Here is a 16025-nt window from a genome sequence, read left to right as displayed (position 1 = left end):
AGGCTCTGAGCTGTCAGCACAGAGCCCGACGCGGGACTTGAAGTCACGAACCGTGAGATCATGATCTGAGCCAAAGTCGGATGCTTACCCGACGGAGCCACCCAGGTGCCCCAAAAGAAAAAAAAAAATTAAGTGTGGTGTCTAATCTGATGAAAATTAAAAAAAAAAAAAAAAAGCCCGTAGGGGTGCCTGGGTGGCTCCGTCGGGTAAGCACCCAACTTCGGTTCAGGTCATGATCTCACAGCTAATGAGTTCAAGCCCCACGTTGGGCTCTGTGCTGACAACTCGGAGCCTGGAGCCTCCCTCTCTCTCTGCCCCTCCCCAACTTGCACTCAGTCTGTATCTCAAAAATAAATAAAACATCAAAAAATATTTTAAAGCCTCTGTAGTAGATATTTTTAAAATCCTGATTTCACAGATAAAGAAACTGAGATTCTGTGAGTCTCAGATACTTGCTCAAAGTCATGAATCTAGTCACTCACTGGCTGTTATGGGTTGAACTGTGTCCCCCTCAAAAGATTATAATGGTGTCCTAACCCCCCAGTACCACACAGTGTGACCTTATTTGGAGACAGGCTTTTTCCAGAAGCAGTCGAGTTGAAATAAAATCATTAGGGTGGACCCTAATCTAACATGACTGGTGGTCCTTATAAAAAAGAGAAATTTGGATCCAGACATGCACACGGGAAGACCACCATGGGAAGACGGAGGCAGAAACTGGGAAGACGCTTCTACAAGCCAAGGATTGCCAAAGATGGCTGGCAAACAGCAAGAAGCTACGGGAGAGACATAGAACAGACTCTCTCCCGCCAGCCCTCCTAAGGGACCACCCTGCCAACGATCGATTTCAGACTTCGGAGCCTCAGAGCTGTGACACAGTACATTTCTGTGGTTTAAAGCCACACAGTGTGGGACTTAGCACGGCAGCCCTACACTGGCCGAACTGAGAGGCAAACCTGGGCCTGTCCACACCTAATTAAAGTGCACCCGTCACTGCACTGCGACCACTTCAAAGAGCCCAGAGTGTAATGGGGGAAAGATGTGAGCAGATGAGCACCTGACTGTTCCACACAGCCTTACGCAAAGATCATGAGAGCACAGCGTAGGGAGTGGCTGGGAATGGTTAGAGGTGGTTTCAAGCAGGGTGCCTGGACGTGGCCTGTGTGCTCAAGTTGGTTCCAAGGTCATGGTCTAAACACAGTACAGCAAGCATAGATCTCAAGACACACACAGATACCCACACCCGTGCGCATGCACACACACACACACACACACACACGCACACACACACACACTAATACACACATGAACAGTACCATGGACAGCGGAAAGAGAAGCCCCCAAAAGGCAAATACACTGAGTCCAAGCCCCATTCTAGCTCTTGGACAAGTCACATAGTCTCCCGGGTCCTTAGTTATTCCTGTAAAATGGGAATAATAAATAGTAAACCTACCAACCCCAGAGCGTGGTAATGGACCAGACGCCCATTTATGGTCCATTTATACGGTTTATGTGTGGGAAAGGGTGGCTTGCCTTTCGGTAGCGGTTTCCAAACTTGGTTCAGTCCGGTGAGTTGTTGAAATCTACAGATTCCAGGTTGCCTCTCCCAGAGCCTCTGATTCAGTGGCCTGAGGTGCTGCCACGGAGTGCGTGGGAAAACACACTCTCCAAGGGACTGTCACGGGCTGCCAGGGGGAAGGTTCTAGATAATTGCCGAACACCCAGGCAAACGTGCTGTTGTGGGTCGTGGGTTCAGGGAGCTCACGTGTGCTGGCACAACCAGACACATACTTTGTCAGGCCCAGGGCAAAAATGAAAATTCAGGGACTCCTTGCTCAAAAATTGAGGATTGTAAGACACCAACACCAGAGCATTCAACTCAGCGCAGATTCTTCTGAGTGCAGTTCCTGTGCTGAGTTAGAGCAGAAGCTGCTGGAGGCCTCAGTGGTGATGCCCGCATTGGGGGAAAAACAGCTCAGAGGATGCCCGCTAAAGCCAGTCCGATGCGGAGTCTTTTGTTTTATTGGCTAAAAGCACCTTGGGATTTTGGAGATAGTGTAGCATGGTCCAGACAAGTCAGCCTAAAAGACAAAGCCAAGGACCCTCAAGGCTCATGTCCAACGATCCAATTACAGGGCCTTCCCCCATGTCAAATTCTGCACCCAGTCCCACGGGTTTCCATTCTGCTATAATTCAGACAGACCCACAAGTACAGTAGCAATTGTGCAAATAGTCCCGAGCGGGCAGGGTGCTGCTCACCACATTCATTACTTTTGTCACATTTCCAACATACTCTTGGTGCCAGAGATCACGGGCCCCTGACTATTCCGAAGGGTCTATTTCCTTTCTGTCGCGTGCAGCAACGCTGACAGGTGAGCACAAGAGTGGCAACTCGGTAATTGGATTCACACTCTGATGTTGTAGCAACTGCTGCCTGAGAACAGGTCACGGGGAAAACACATTCTTCCACTGAACTCAAATAACCTAAGCAATTTGTTGTCCCTTCTCCTTCCAGAGGGGGAAAAAAAGATGATATAAATGTTGAATGCATATGTGCATGTATGTATGAATGTATGTATGTATGAAAAGGTGTATGAATGGATGTGCATGTATGTATACGTGTGTGTGCATGTGTGTAGGTATATGTGTATGTGCAATATATGTATATGTGTGTATATATAAATATATACGCATATGTGTAAACATATTTAGGTACATTGTATCCATAAAACTAACAAGAGTTATGGTGTCTATGAAGGCAACTTTAGTCAGTCAATATTTATTTGGGGGGAAAATAATGTATTAGAGAGGCTATCAACTCAGTTCGGAGAAAACTATCACCTTGTATGGGGAAAACTGGTTTCCTCCATGTCTGCTTATGATGCGGGACTTAAATCACGTCTGTATGGACCTCAACCTCCCTTTCCCTCCCCTGCCTCCCCCCCTGCATATTTGCCAAGTCACAAGGTTCATAAAGCGTATTTCTCCCTCATGCAAAGAAATAGGGACGGGCGTCTGGGTGGCTCCGTGGGTTAAGCATCCGACTTCGGCTCAGCTATGATCTCACAGTCAGCAAGTTCGAGCCCTGCATCTGGGTCTGTGCTGACAGCTCAGCACCTGGAGCCTGCTTCGGATTCTGTGTCTCCTTCTGTCTCTGCCCCTTCCCGGCTCGTTCTCTGTCTACTTTATGCATGAGGCTGATGATGCCTGATTCAGAGGAACCAGATATTGAGACAAATAGCTCAAGAGCGTGAAAGACACTTGTAGGTCTTTCCTTGTGTTAAATAGAGGGTTGCCTGACATATAGCCACACCAAGGCCTCACACAGATATAGAGTCAGTAGTATCTCAGGCCGTTTACCATTTTACTTTAACAACATGTCAAAGATACATCCTGAAAAAGTATGAGGAAACCGTATGCCCATTTAGTTTACTTCATGTCAACCGGCCATCATTGGGTTTGGTCCTTGTGTCATCTAGGGGTACCAACTCGTTAGCAAGAAAGAGAGACTGAAGTTCTGGCCATTCTAGGAGAAAATAACTCATTTTTTGGAGAATTGTCTAGGGGTACCAACCCTTCAGCAAGAAAGAGAGACTGAAGTTCTGGCCACTTTAGGAGAAAATAACTCATGTTTTGGAGAAGCCTCGAAAACCAACACCTACAAAATCATGGTTGGTATCACTGCATGTCTAACATGAAAATAGAATAAGAGAGAAAGCAAGACAAAATATTAAGATCCATTAAACGCAACTGCTGGTTTTTTCCTGAAAATTAGACTGGCTGTTTTAATTTCCCTCTCTGACTCTGAACTCAACAAAGGCAGGGCTGTTCCCGTGTTTCTGAAGTGCAGGCTGTCGCTTGCAAGACGGACCCTGACGTCTCCAAGCTTGCATCCGACACGGGTAACGTTCAGAGGGTGGAAGAATGAATTAACAGTGGCATGAAGAGAAAGCTTGGGGACTGGGGAGAGTGGTGATCGCCCGACACTGTGAACATCCGTCATGCCACCGAGGTGCGTACTTTACGATGGTTACAATGGTAGTTTTTATCTTTCATGTATTTTATCACAATAAAACAATTAATTAATGGGTGCCTACCAGGCACTGATTCAGAAATGGAAATGGAGAATAAAAACCTCGAGGCTTAAAAAAAAAAAATTAATACTCCCTCTCTCTCTGCCCCTCCCCCGTTCATGCTCTGTCTCTCTCTGTCCCAAAAATAAATAAACGTTGAAAAAAAAAATTAAAAAAAAAAATTAATAAAAAAAAAAAGGGGGCGCCTGGGTGGCTCAGTCGGTTGGGCGTCCGACTTCGGCTCAGGTCATGATCTCACGGTCCATGAGTTCGAGCCCCGTGTCAGGCTCTGTGCTGACAGCTCAGAGCCTGGAGCCTGTTTCAGATTCTGTGTCTCCCTCTCTCTCTGCCCCTCCCCCAATCATGCTCTGTCTCTCTCTGTCTCAAAAATAAATAAACGTTAAAAAAAAATTAATAAAAAAAAGCTCGAGGCTTCCCAAGTCCATTTTCATAGGACCCCATACCATAGTTGATAGATACCCAAATGTTATACTCAAAAGCTCGAGGCTTCCCAAGTCCATTTTCATAGGACCCCATACCATAGTTGATAGATACCCAAATGTTATACTCAAAAGCTTGAGGCTTCCCAAGTCCATTTTCATAGGACCCCATACCATAGTTGATAGATACCCAAATGTTATACTCAAAAGCACGTCCACTCAAGGGGCGCCTGGGTGGCCCAGTCAGTTAAGCATCCAACTCTTGGCTTCTGCTCAGGTCATGATCTCATGGTTTGTGAGTTCAAGCCCTGAACTGGGGCTCTGTGCTGACGGCTCAGGGCCTGCTTGGGATTCCCTCTCCCTCTCTCTCTGCCCCTCCTCCACTCAAGCTCTATCTTTCTGTCTCAAATAAGTAAATAAAAAAATTTTTTTAAAAGGCACGTCCACCCAAGAACATATCCCACATACACTGTGGCAAGCCTACAAGGCTAGTGTCACATTAGAAGAAAAAAATAAATAACGGTGACTAGACATTATCCAAAGGAAATACTCTAAACCAGAAAAGGGGTTCGCAGAGATCGGCAAACTAGGGCCCTCTTGTCAAGTTCAGCCCCGTGCCTGTTTTTGTGCGATCTGTGAACTAAGAATGGTCTGCATATTTACAAATAGTTGAGAAAAAACCAAGAGAAGAAAACCATTTCGTGACTGGTGGAAATGAAATGAAATTGAAATTTCAGTTTTCCCAAGTAAACTTTTACTGGAAGATGTCCATTCGTTTAGGTACAGTCCCTGGTGCTTTAGAACTATAATGGCAGAATCTAATAGCTGTGATGTAGATCATATGGTCTACAAGGCAGAAAATGTTTCTTATGTGGCTCTTTAAGAAGAAGGTTGCCAACCCTTGCTCTGGAGGATGGACAGGACTTTCAGATGAGGGTAGACCGTCCTGGAGCCTTGATAAAGTCAGCGTGCAGAGAGAGGTTCATCAAAGAGAGAGAGTCCAGTCCAGCGCCTCAGAGGGTCCCGCTCTGCTGAGCTGCAAGGCCGGAGGCACAGCAATGCCAGCGAGCACGGGGGATGTCCTGGGACCTAGGCTGCTGTGGGTAACAACACTCCCACCTTCCATGTGCTTTAACACACCCTCACCCCAGAATCTGCCTCCTGCTTTTTCTCCTTTCAAAGCTTCTGCGTGTGCTCATGATATGTAAATATTTTAGCTGTACCAATGTTAGTAGGGGAGGGATGGGGGTGGGGCGCCTGGGTGGCTCAGTTGGTTAAGCATCCGACTGAGGTCATGATCTCACTGTTCCTGGGATCGAGCTCCGCGTCGGGCTCTGAGCTGACCGCATGGAGCCTGCTTGGGATTCTCTCTCTCACTCTCTCTCTGCCCCTACCCTACTCGTGCTCTCTCTCTCTCTCTCTCTCAATAAACTTAAAAAAAGACAGAAGGAGAGGGATGGAAGCATTGCTGAAGGACCTAACGGATGCCTGATATTTAAATGCTGGCTCTTCGATTCTTCTCTAAAACTCTCCCATAAGGTAGGCATTATTAACCCCATTTTATAAATGTTACTAGCTACGTTTCCTTTCTTTTTCTGAGTGATTGCCATAGGCCCTGGCCTTCCTCCATAACCTTTACATGCATTAAATCATTTACTCCTCAGGACAACTCTATAAGTAGGTACAATTATTACACTCACTTTACAATTGAGATCGTTGAGGCCGAGGTATATTCGGTAAGCTGCTCAAAAACAAAACACAGAGCCAGGATTTGAACCCAGGTGCTCAGCTAGACTGTCTTCCACCGCAAGCAGCAGAGAAGTTCTGGATCTTGCTCAAGGAAACACAGGTGGTAACGGCAGAGCGGCATTTCAGACCAAACCTACCCTACTTCAGCTTGTGTGTTCCCTACACTGTTCCTTACCTGATCTTCCTCGTAGGCTCCGGTTCTGGGACATGGGCCACCAGAAAATGTCCATTAGTCAAGAAACCACTAGATCTCTCAACGCCTTCTGATACCCGGCATCGAGGACAGCTGTCTTCGTCTCCTTCCCTAAGAAGAATTTGATTGGCGGTAAAGTGAAAAGCTGTCCTCTTTGTGATGAAACTGACCTTCGGGATCCGAGTTGGAAAAGTGGTTTTTCGGCTCGCTCTTTTCAGAACGGAGATGGATTTGCTGGAGGCGAAAAAGGAGAATATCAACTCAGCTACCATTGTATATAAGGCAATGACTAAGAAGACGAACTTCTTTCCTGATAGATTTAGTTGATCTAGAGAGAGACAGAGAGAACTTCTTTTGGCTCTATACTGGCTAGGGAGGCTGGGGAATCTCTGAGGGAAATTTTCCATGTGTAATAATATATTCGTAATAATCTGTGATTCAGGTAGCTCGTTCTAAAAAAAAAAGGCGTTCACGGTAAACGGCGTAAGGGAGTCAGCAACGAACTCAGAGTGTGCAGGGACATGAGCTCAGCACTCCGTGTTCATGCGACTCCTCTCTGCCTAAAATGGATTGCAGCTTGTCAGCAGCTGCTTGGAAGAACAAAATACTTTGACACGATTTGGAAGGCCAGATTCAGAACACCAAAGAGCAAAAGGAAACTTTGTTTCTTGTTTCTTTAAGCGTAAGAGTTCTGACTCAGCAGGTTTAAGGAAAGACTGGAGCCCAGGTGGCAGGAAAGAGATCAGCCCCTCTCTCCCCTCCTTCACCACTGTGCTTGCTCCCCACAGCTTTGCTCCCAGGGGGAGCCTGCAGTGTAGACTGGAGATGCCCCAGTGACCTTGCTTTGGAGAGTGAGGGAGAGGATGAATCAGAGGCATTTTGCAGGTGCATGAATCCTACTACACCAATGCAAACAGGAATGTACTATCACGCTGGCAAGAATGTTCCTGCGAACAGCATCCTGGGAGACCCTGCCGTTTGCATTTCTAAAGGGAAAAAAAAAATCTCAGAAGCCAATAGGTGGTGGGTGTGTGCCCTTCTGTCTGTAAGAGTTGGCGTTCATTTTAGCTGGCCGCACGGCAAAAAGATGTGACAGCCACTTTTGGTTTTAAGCTTTAATCAATTTCCCTCAACGCTTGGTTCTATTTTGCAAACACTTACAGAACAGCTGCTTTGAGCCCGGCCCTGTGCCAGCCTCTGGGAGAACAAGATCAATTAGGCACAGCCCCCGTCCACAAGGAGTGCAAAGTCTAGCACCTTCTGCAGACCTCTGAGAAGTCAATCCCAAGGGCCGCGCTTGGGATTGTTGACTTGTGCTTTTGAGGGCAGAAACGCATCTGGTGGGGGCTCACGGATGCATGTCCCCACTCCTCCCAGGGGGGCCCTCCTGTCCTCCTGTCCACCACACAGAGGGTGGAGCAGATCTGAGGGTTCTGTAGTCCCACCCACAAAGAGCTGCTTCACTTTCCTCCTGGTGAAACTCTGGGCCCTCCTGTCATTATTGCTACGCTGCCTCTGAGAAGTACAGATTTCAAAAGAGGGCTCATAATTCCTGCCAAAGCTATCGTGCCGACGTCAGGCATCTACACTGGCCTGGGCTGAGGGTTGAGTGCCCTGCCGTTAAAAGGAAAATCAGAGGTGGGAACTCAGCCACCACCTAGAAGGAGGGGACACACGCCTGCTCGCAGTCCCGGGTGCCCACACGTGCCTCCTTCCCGCTGCTTGGACCCAATCACTCATGTGACCCCATTCCAAATGTCCAGAAAGAAGAATCTGTCCTGAGCACCGTGTGTTGAAAACTAAACACGAGCAGTTCAGTAGCTTCCCGGAAAGAATATCAGCAGGGCAGTGCGGGCTTTCCTCCGGTTCAGTCATGGGAACACGCCCAGGCCGAGTGTGTGTACTGGAATGATCTTCAGCCCCTGATGCTGGAGGAGGGTCCAGTCTGCCATGTTTAGAAAGTGAAAGCCGCAGGCGTCATTTGGCAAAAGTCACCAGTACCCTGCCCAGAGCCTATCAAGCCGTGTTCCAAGCATTCCGAGAGCTGTTCTGGAGCTAGTTTGGCAATCTTCTTGTGACAGCAAAAGATAAGAGTGCTAAAAACTAAGAATTTCCAAGAATGCGCTGTGGTCCAGGTCTGGCGGTGAGGGATTTAAGGGCTTTGGCCCCCGGAGTCCTCACCACCATCCCCTGAAAGGATTATTATCATTCTCAGTTCACAGATGGGAAAAGTTAAGCAATCTGCCCAAAGATCGCGTGCCCAGTAAGTGATGGAGCTGGAACATGAACCGGGCCTGTGTGACAAAGTGACAGTAGTCACAGCCTGGGAGGGCTCCCTGCCTCGTAGTCCCCCACCTTCCTCCTGTTACCGGCTCGCCCCTGCCGCTCGGTTCTGGGGGCTGTGGGGGGGAAGGTACAGAGGGGAGAAGTGGAGAGAGTCCAGACGGCCCTAGTCCCAGAATGTAGGGAGGAAGGAAAGTCATTCATTTCTATGTCCTCGGCAGCAAAGTCCCCCTTCCCCTCTCTTTTTGGACCTCAGGTACATTCAACTGAGACACCTTGGCTCCTGGCCTCCTCTCATCCATTCAGGCGAAGCTTATCTGCTTCATTTTACATTGTCCCCCCTTTATTCCCTCGCCAACATCCATTCTCACTGCCATCTGGGTTACACGCTAACCCGTGTAAATACATATCTCTAGCTATACATGGACACCTGAATGCACACATCTACGTCCACGTCCTTAGATACAGGCGTATACCTGAATGTGTACACAGATATGCACGTATATGTATACATGCATATGCACATACAGCATCGCTTTGCGTATACGTCCTTAAGCCCTACAGATGGCCCCGTGCCATCGATTTTATTCTATGTCTTCTTCCCAGTGACCACGTTTTTAAGTTTTATTTACATTAGCGTTTGTAAACCTAGTTCGTTACTTCCGGTGATGCAAAGTATTCTCTCCCTGCCCTTCTCCCTGTAGCCCTGATATGCATTTGCGAGCGTGTGAGTGTGTGCACGTGTGTGCGCGCGTGCATGTGGGTAACGGCTGTCCGTTGTTTGTTAGCATTGAGAGCAGGGACTTTTTTTTTTTTTCAATGCTTATTTGTTTTTGAGACAGAGAGAGACAGAGCATGAACGGAGGAGGGCAGAGAGAGAGAGAGAGGGAGACACAGAATCTGAAACAGGCTCCAGGCTCCGAGCCGTCAGCCCAGAGCCCGACGCGGGGCTCGAACTCACCAGCTGTGAGATCATGACCTGAGCTGAAGTCGGACACCCAACCGACTGAGCCACCCAGGTGCCCCCAGGGACTTGGTTTTAATCACAGCTACATCCTCAGCAAATAGAACGGGGCCAGGCACGACAGATTCTCAGTTAATATTTGTTGAGTAAATGAATGAATACAACTCCACCACAATTTCTTTTCTCCCCAGTGAGGAATACCTAGCGGGTCTCGTACTCTTTTTGGCACAAACACGGAACGGAGGAGAGTCACTGGGTTAGGAGGTGTATTCATGGGGAACCCTCCCTTCCCCCCTCATGCCCTCTCCCCCTGCCCCGTCTCTCCTCTTTCTTTTTCATATATATATATGAAAGTTTGATATATATATATATCAAAGTTCTTTGTCTGAGTCCCCTGGAGGCAGATGACAAGAAGAATATTTGTGTTCTTGGAGGTCTCACTTCAATTAGCTATAAATGAAATCTTTCTAAAAGTATCTGCTATTCCTGAGCAGATACACAGGACCTCAGATCACATATTTTAAAAATTTGATTTGGATTTGACAAGTATATATGGAATCCCTCCTCTGTGCAAACCTCTGTGACAGGCAGGGAGGGGCATGAGGAGCAGGTCCCCAAAGTAGGGGAGAAGGGGGGCATGCGGGGAGGAACCCATAGCGTGAGGGAGGGCGTGGGCGGCCAGGTGCAGACTGAGTGCCTGTGGCATAGAGTGTGGGGCCTTCTGGTCTGTTCTAGAAACCACGGGGTACAAGTTTGAGAGGAACAGGATATTTATAGTCTCCTGGTATCTCCCCCACAAATTAAAAGTAACATCATGTGCCTCTTGGCACGATACAGTAAGAAGATAACATTTTTGTAGCATTTCTGCCAAAAGCTCATAATCTGAACCTAATCACAAGGAACAAATCAGACAGGCCCAAACGAGAGGCATTCTAAAAACCGTGCGGTTCCACATGAGGGACAAAACAAGGCTGAGGAGCGAGCCATCCCAGATTAAAGGAGACGAGTGCGCCACGGTAACTGAAAGCAACATGTGATTCTGGGTTGGTTCCCGGAACAGGGAAAAGCAGTTTCTCTAAAGGACGTTATTGGGTCGATTGGTGAAATTTGAATACGGGCTGCCTGTTAGATCGTATATTGTATCAGTGCTAAACTTCCTGAAGATGACAATTGTGTAGCGGTTTTCGTGTTTCTTTTTTTAAAAGTTTAGATAGAGAGAGAGAGAGTGTGTGAGCAGGGGAGCGGGGGAAAAGGAGACAGAGAGAGAGAGAAGGAGAGAGAATCTTCAGCAGGCTCCACACGCAGCACAGAGCCTGACGCAGGACTCGATCCCACCACCCTGGGATCATGACCTGAGCCCAGATCAGGAGTCGGACACTTGATCGACTGAGCCACCCAGGTTCCCTGTATGGTAGTTTATTAGTAATCAGTGGACCTGAACATTTCATCGTACGTTTCTTGCAAATTTTCGGTAAAGGTGATACTTTTTATTTTTATTTTTTTATTTTTTCGTTCAGTTGATATTTTTTAAAAAATGAAACGTTTAAAAAGCTGTCCTAGTGTTAAAGGCAGGGGTTGAAACATGGAGGCAGGTGTAGCGTAAGAAAAATAGAGATGAGCCCGTACGGTCCTTGCGATGTGCCGGGCACGTTTTACCTCTCAGTGATCTAATCGTCTCAACCACCTGCAGGAGATGTTATTATTACTGCCCCATTTTACAGGTGGGGACACTCACTCAAGATCTCACAGATAGTATGTTGAAGAGCTGGGTTCTGAGCCTGGGAAGGTTGGCTCCAAGAACGTGCTCTTTACTGCTGCTGTGTCGGAATTAAAGCCGAGGTATGGGGGCACCTGGGTGGCTCAGTCACTTAAGCCTCTGACTCTTGGTTTCAACTCAATTCACAATCTCGTGGTTTTGTGAGTTCAAGCCCCATGTCAGGCTCTGCGCTGACAATGAGGAGCCTGCTTGGGATTCTCTGTCTCCCTTTCTTTTTTTTCTCTCTCTCTCTGCCCCTCCCCTCCTCAAAAAAAATAAACATGAAAAAAACCTGAGATCAGAGACAAACATATCTTACGATTTCACTCATATGTGGAATTTGAGAAACTCCACAGAGTTTCAAACATAAGGGAAGACAAGGAAAAATAAGATAAAAACAAAGATGGGAGACAAACCATAAGAGACTCTTAAATGCAGACAACAAGCTGAGGGTTGCTGGAGAGGCGTTGGGTGGGGGGATGGGCTAAATGGGTGACAGGCATTAAAGGGGGCACCTTTTGGGATGAGCACTGGGTGTTGAATGTAAGTGATGAATCACTGGGTTCTACTCCTGAAGCCAAGACTACACTGTATGTGAACGTGATGAAAAAAAAAAAGTTGAGATGCCAATCAGACTACCTGGCTTCAAATCCCACATTCATCATGTTCCTGACTGGGGGTCCATGAATAAGCTACTAGCCTCAGTTGCCTAAAATATTTTTTTTTTAATGAGGGTTATATAGGGTGCCTGGCTCGCTCAGTTGGTAGAGTGTGCAACTCCTGATCTTGGAGTCATGAGTTTAAGCCCCACACTGGGTGTAGAGTTTTCCTTTAAAAAATGGCTATAAAAGCACTTACCTTATAGGGTTGTTCTGGCATTACCTGAGGTAGAGCATTGTTAAGGGCTCAAAAAAAGTGCTCGGTGCATAACAAATGTATCATTACGCATAACCTTCTGGAACCTGGGGCCCGTAGAGCGGTGGCTCCTAAATCCCACCAAGTGTATGGGTGACTGGGAGTAATTAGACACGAAAGGAGTGACCACAGAGGCGAAGGCAGGTTTGAGTCAGGGAAGTTGTTATGTGCAAAATTCACATTTAGCAGGGTGGATGTTCCACGGGACGACTAGAAACCACTGCAGACAACTGTGGAGGTTGGAATTTCGACCCTGTCACTTCCTAGGTCCTTCCTGGATTGTGCAAGTAAATATCCATGGCCAGAACCGTCATCTACACGGACTCCCAAAGGGAGAGAATATTTTGTCTACGCGATAAAACAAACAGCTCGTTCACTTTTGGGTCCTGTCTATACTGACAGAAGCCCCTTGGTAAGAGTTCTTGACTCTGTCTCTCGCTGTGTCTATCTGTCCCTCCCCCACTCCCCTGACACACACCATCACACCACCCAGGGTACTTTTGGTCGGAATCCCCATGGATTCATGTCTAGTAGCCCAACACTCAGCCTGACCACACTGACGGCCACTACTCTGCAGAGCATTTCTGTTGGGGATGATACAGGTCCCAGGAGTCCTCACGACAATCACCCCAGAGAACTCTGCTGCTTAAAGACAGATAGGTTTGGGGCACCTGGGTGGCTCGGTCGGTTAAGCGTTCGACTTTGGTTCAGGTCATGATCTCATGGTTCATGAGTTCAAGCCCCATATCGGGTCTCTGTGCTCACAGCTCAGAGCCTGGAGCCTGTGTCAGATTCTGTGTCTCTGCCCCTCCCCCGCTTGCACTCTGTCTCTCTCTCTCTCTCAAAAATAAATAAACATTCAAAAAAATTTTTTAAGTAAAGATGGCTACGTTCAATGGGCTATTTTTGACTACAGTTGTTCCTTTAGGGATAGAAAAAGTTAAAGTTAGAAGTTATTTGTGGAGACTGTCTATATAGACAGAGACAAAGACAGGGAGACAGAGAGAGAGACGGAGAATGAATTAGCAACCTGGAGGTCAAGGTTTGGCAAAAATGATAACCAACAGGTAGCAGTGGTTGGGAAATTTAGACCAAAGTATCCACAGAAAGGGAAAAGACTTGGAAAACCTGAAAATCGTTCGTGTAGCCCATCAACGAAAACCAGTCTAAACAGAGCTAGGAACAGGTCAGAAGAAAGCGAACCCAGGAATACGGGCCTTTTTGAGGCAACCACTGTAGTTAAGTGTTTCCTGTTCTTCTCAGGGCCAGGCTAGGCTGGTTGAGTGCCGAGCCCAGTGTGCTGGGGGCAGAGTGGGGGGCTAGTGGATGGGCTGGGCTGGGGGGTACCAGGGGCTCAGGTATCCCGCAAAGGAGACACAACTTTGAGAAGAAGCCTATAGGTAATGAAAGCCTCGGACCGCTTTAGTGTGGGTTTAAATTATTTGTAGGTGGCCGCAGTGAAATGTGAAATGTCCTCTGGGGCTCGATGTAACACCCGTTAGTTTAAACCGACATTGTATCTTTCACCGTCCCTTGCCTCCACATTGCCCATGAACTATGACCTCAACCTAGCCCACGTTCTTAAGATTTTTAAGGTGAGCAATCAAACTTAGGTAAACATCCCCACCAGAGAGAGAGAGAGAGTAACCATGGGCCCAGCTTCCTCCTGAAAGTGCGTGTATATATTTATGTCAAACGTACAATCACAACCCTTGTGTGTTACCGGACTCGCCTATGTTGAAAGAGAATGCTTTGTTGAAGAGGCTGAGTGCCCTGGAAGGAAGTTGCTCAATGTAAGTGGAAACCAAACCCTAGCTTTGGTTTCCTCGGGAAATTTTGCAGTAACTGCTTCTCTATAATTAGTTAGCATGGGCTTGACCAAGGCCTTCAGCCTAGACCCAGCCATCGGATGATAGACACTAGCCACGCACAGACCTCGGAGCCGTCCCACCAGTCGTCTGTTCCGTCCTGGAGCCTGGACGCCTTGGAGTCTTGCGAGTTTGCCTTTGAAGGAACCACCCAGTCTGGGGGTTTGCAGTTGTTTTTCTGAGTCTGCTGCGGATCCAAGAGAAGGAGTGAGGGGAGGAGAGAGGAGGAGGGGCGACGAGGGCTTGGTGCAAAGCAGACTCACTTCCATCTATCACCCATCTATCACAGGCACACATGTGAAAGGCGGTTCCCTTGTCAATAAAAGGGGGAAAGGAGTTAACAATCTCAGAGCTGTTTTTGCTTTTTCACTGATGAGGAAATAGATCCAGAGAGGTTAAGTGGCCCAAGGTTGTGAGTTTACGGTAAGTGGCCGAGACTTCTGGCTTCCCGCCCAGGGCCTGTTCTCACTACTGACCCGCTTCCCACCCCCAATAGAACACTGAGGACGGCAGAGTGACAGGTGCTGCTGATAAACCTCCTGATGGCTGATTGACCATCCATCACTCATCAATCAGCTATTGATGTCTTATCAGGCTGCCAGATGGTGCCTGGAAGGTGCAGAAAGGCTTCAACTCATGCCATCTTTCCCACAAAGAGCTTGATCTGTACTTTGAGACGTGACACATATTCAAAACATGTGAAAGACAGTGCAAAACCAGGGCGGGGGAGTGTGGAGATCAATGTCACGGCAATGAGAGGAGGGAGAACCCTCTTCAAGGAACCTCCCTGGTGGGCTTTGCAGAGGTGAGCCCAGCGCTGAGCCTGGAGGATGCCTTCCAGACACAAGGGCAGGAGGGCAGCCCAGGCCCCTGCAGGGACAGTGTCAGCAGCAGAAACAGAGGGGTCTGTGAGGACCTAAGGGGGTCTCCTGGCACGGGGGTATGGTCACACTAGGAGAGACGGCCGCCCCCGATCGCCTGGACCTACCAGCTGCCCCCCCTTCCCCTCCCGCCTGACTGATGAGCGAATCACGGTGATGCGGTTGCTTGCCAACACCCACTGCTGGGTCCTTAGATCAGACCTTCATTACCCCTCCCCCACCGGCCTTCTCCTTGCTCTTCGAGCCCTTGATCTGGCTTCCCTACCCTTCTCACGGCCACCAGAATTCTCTTGCTAAAGAGCCAATGTTGCTATGTCCTCACTCTGCTTTTAGATCCAACCAACCCACTGCCTGTAGGATAAGTCCCTGCTCCTTTGCAGGGCAGACCAGGCCCTTCAAAGGCTGACCACACCTACTTTCTCTCCACCCCCCACCCCCACCCCTGCATCCTTGGACCCAGGCTCATGTCCTCATAGCCCCTTCCTACAAACAACACGCATTACTCTCCATGAGGGTAATGAGAGCTGAATCTTCCATGACTTTCTGGCATAGTTCCTTCATCCAAGAAAGTCTCTATGACTATTTGCCTCCTGACTTTTCTATTGAGGCTCACCTCGAACGCATCACCTCCTCCATGGAGCCTCCCTTTCTTGCTGCTCAGGTTCCTGGCCCTGAGCTCTGATATCACATTGTTGTTCCTGTTCCCATATTTGTTTAAATATCTACCTCTTCTGTAAGCTGGGCACCCAGGGCCTGATTCTCATTCTGTTACGCCCAGGGCTTGCTATAGCTTATTGTTCGTAGAGTGTTCTTTTTTTTTTTTATTTTTTTAATGTTTATGTATTTTTGAGAGACAGAGCGCGAGCAGGGAAGGGCCAGAGAGAGAGGGAGACACAGAATCTG

Source organism: Prionailurus bengalensis, chromosome D2 (genome assembly GCF_016509475.1).
Source record: "Prionailurus bengalensis isolate Pbe53 chromosome D2, Fcat_Pben_1.1_paternal_pri, whole genome shotgun sequence".
Taxonomy (NCBI): domain Eukaryota; kingdom Metazoa; phylum Chordata; class Mammalia; order Carnivora; family Felidae; genus Prionailurus; species Prionailurus bengalensis.
This window is presented reverse-complemented; position numbering follows the sequence as displayed.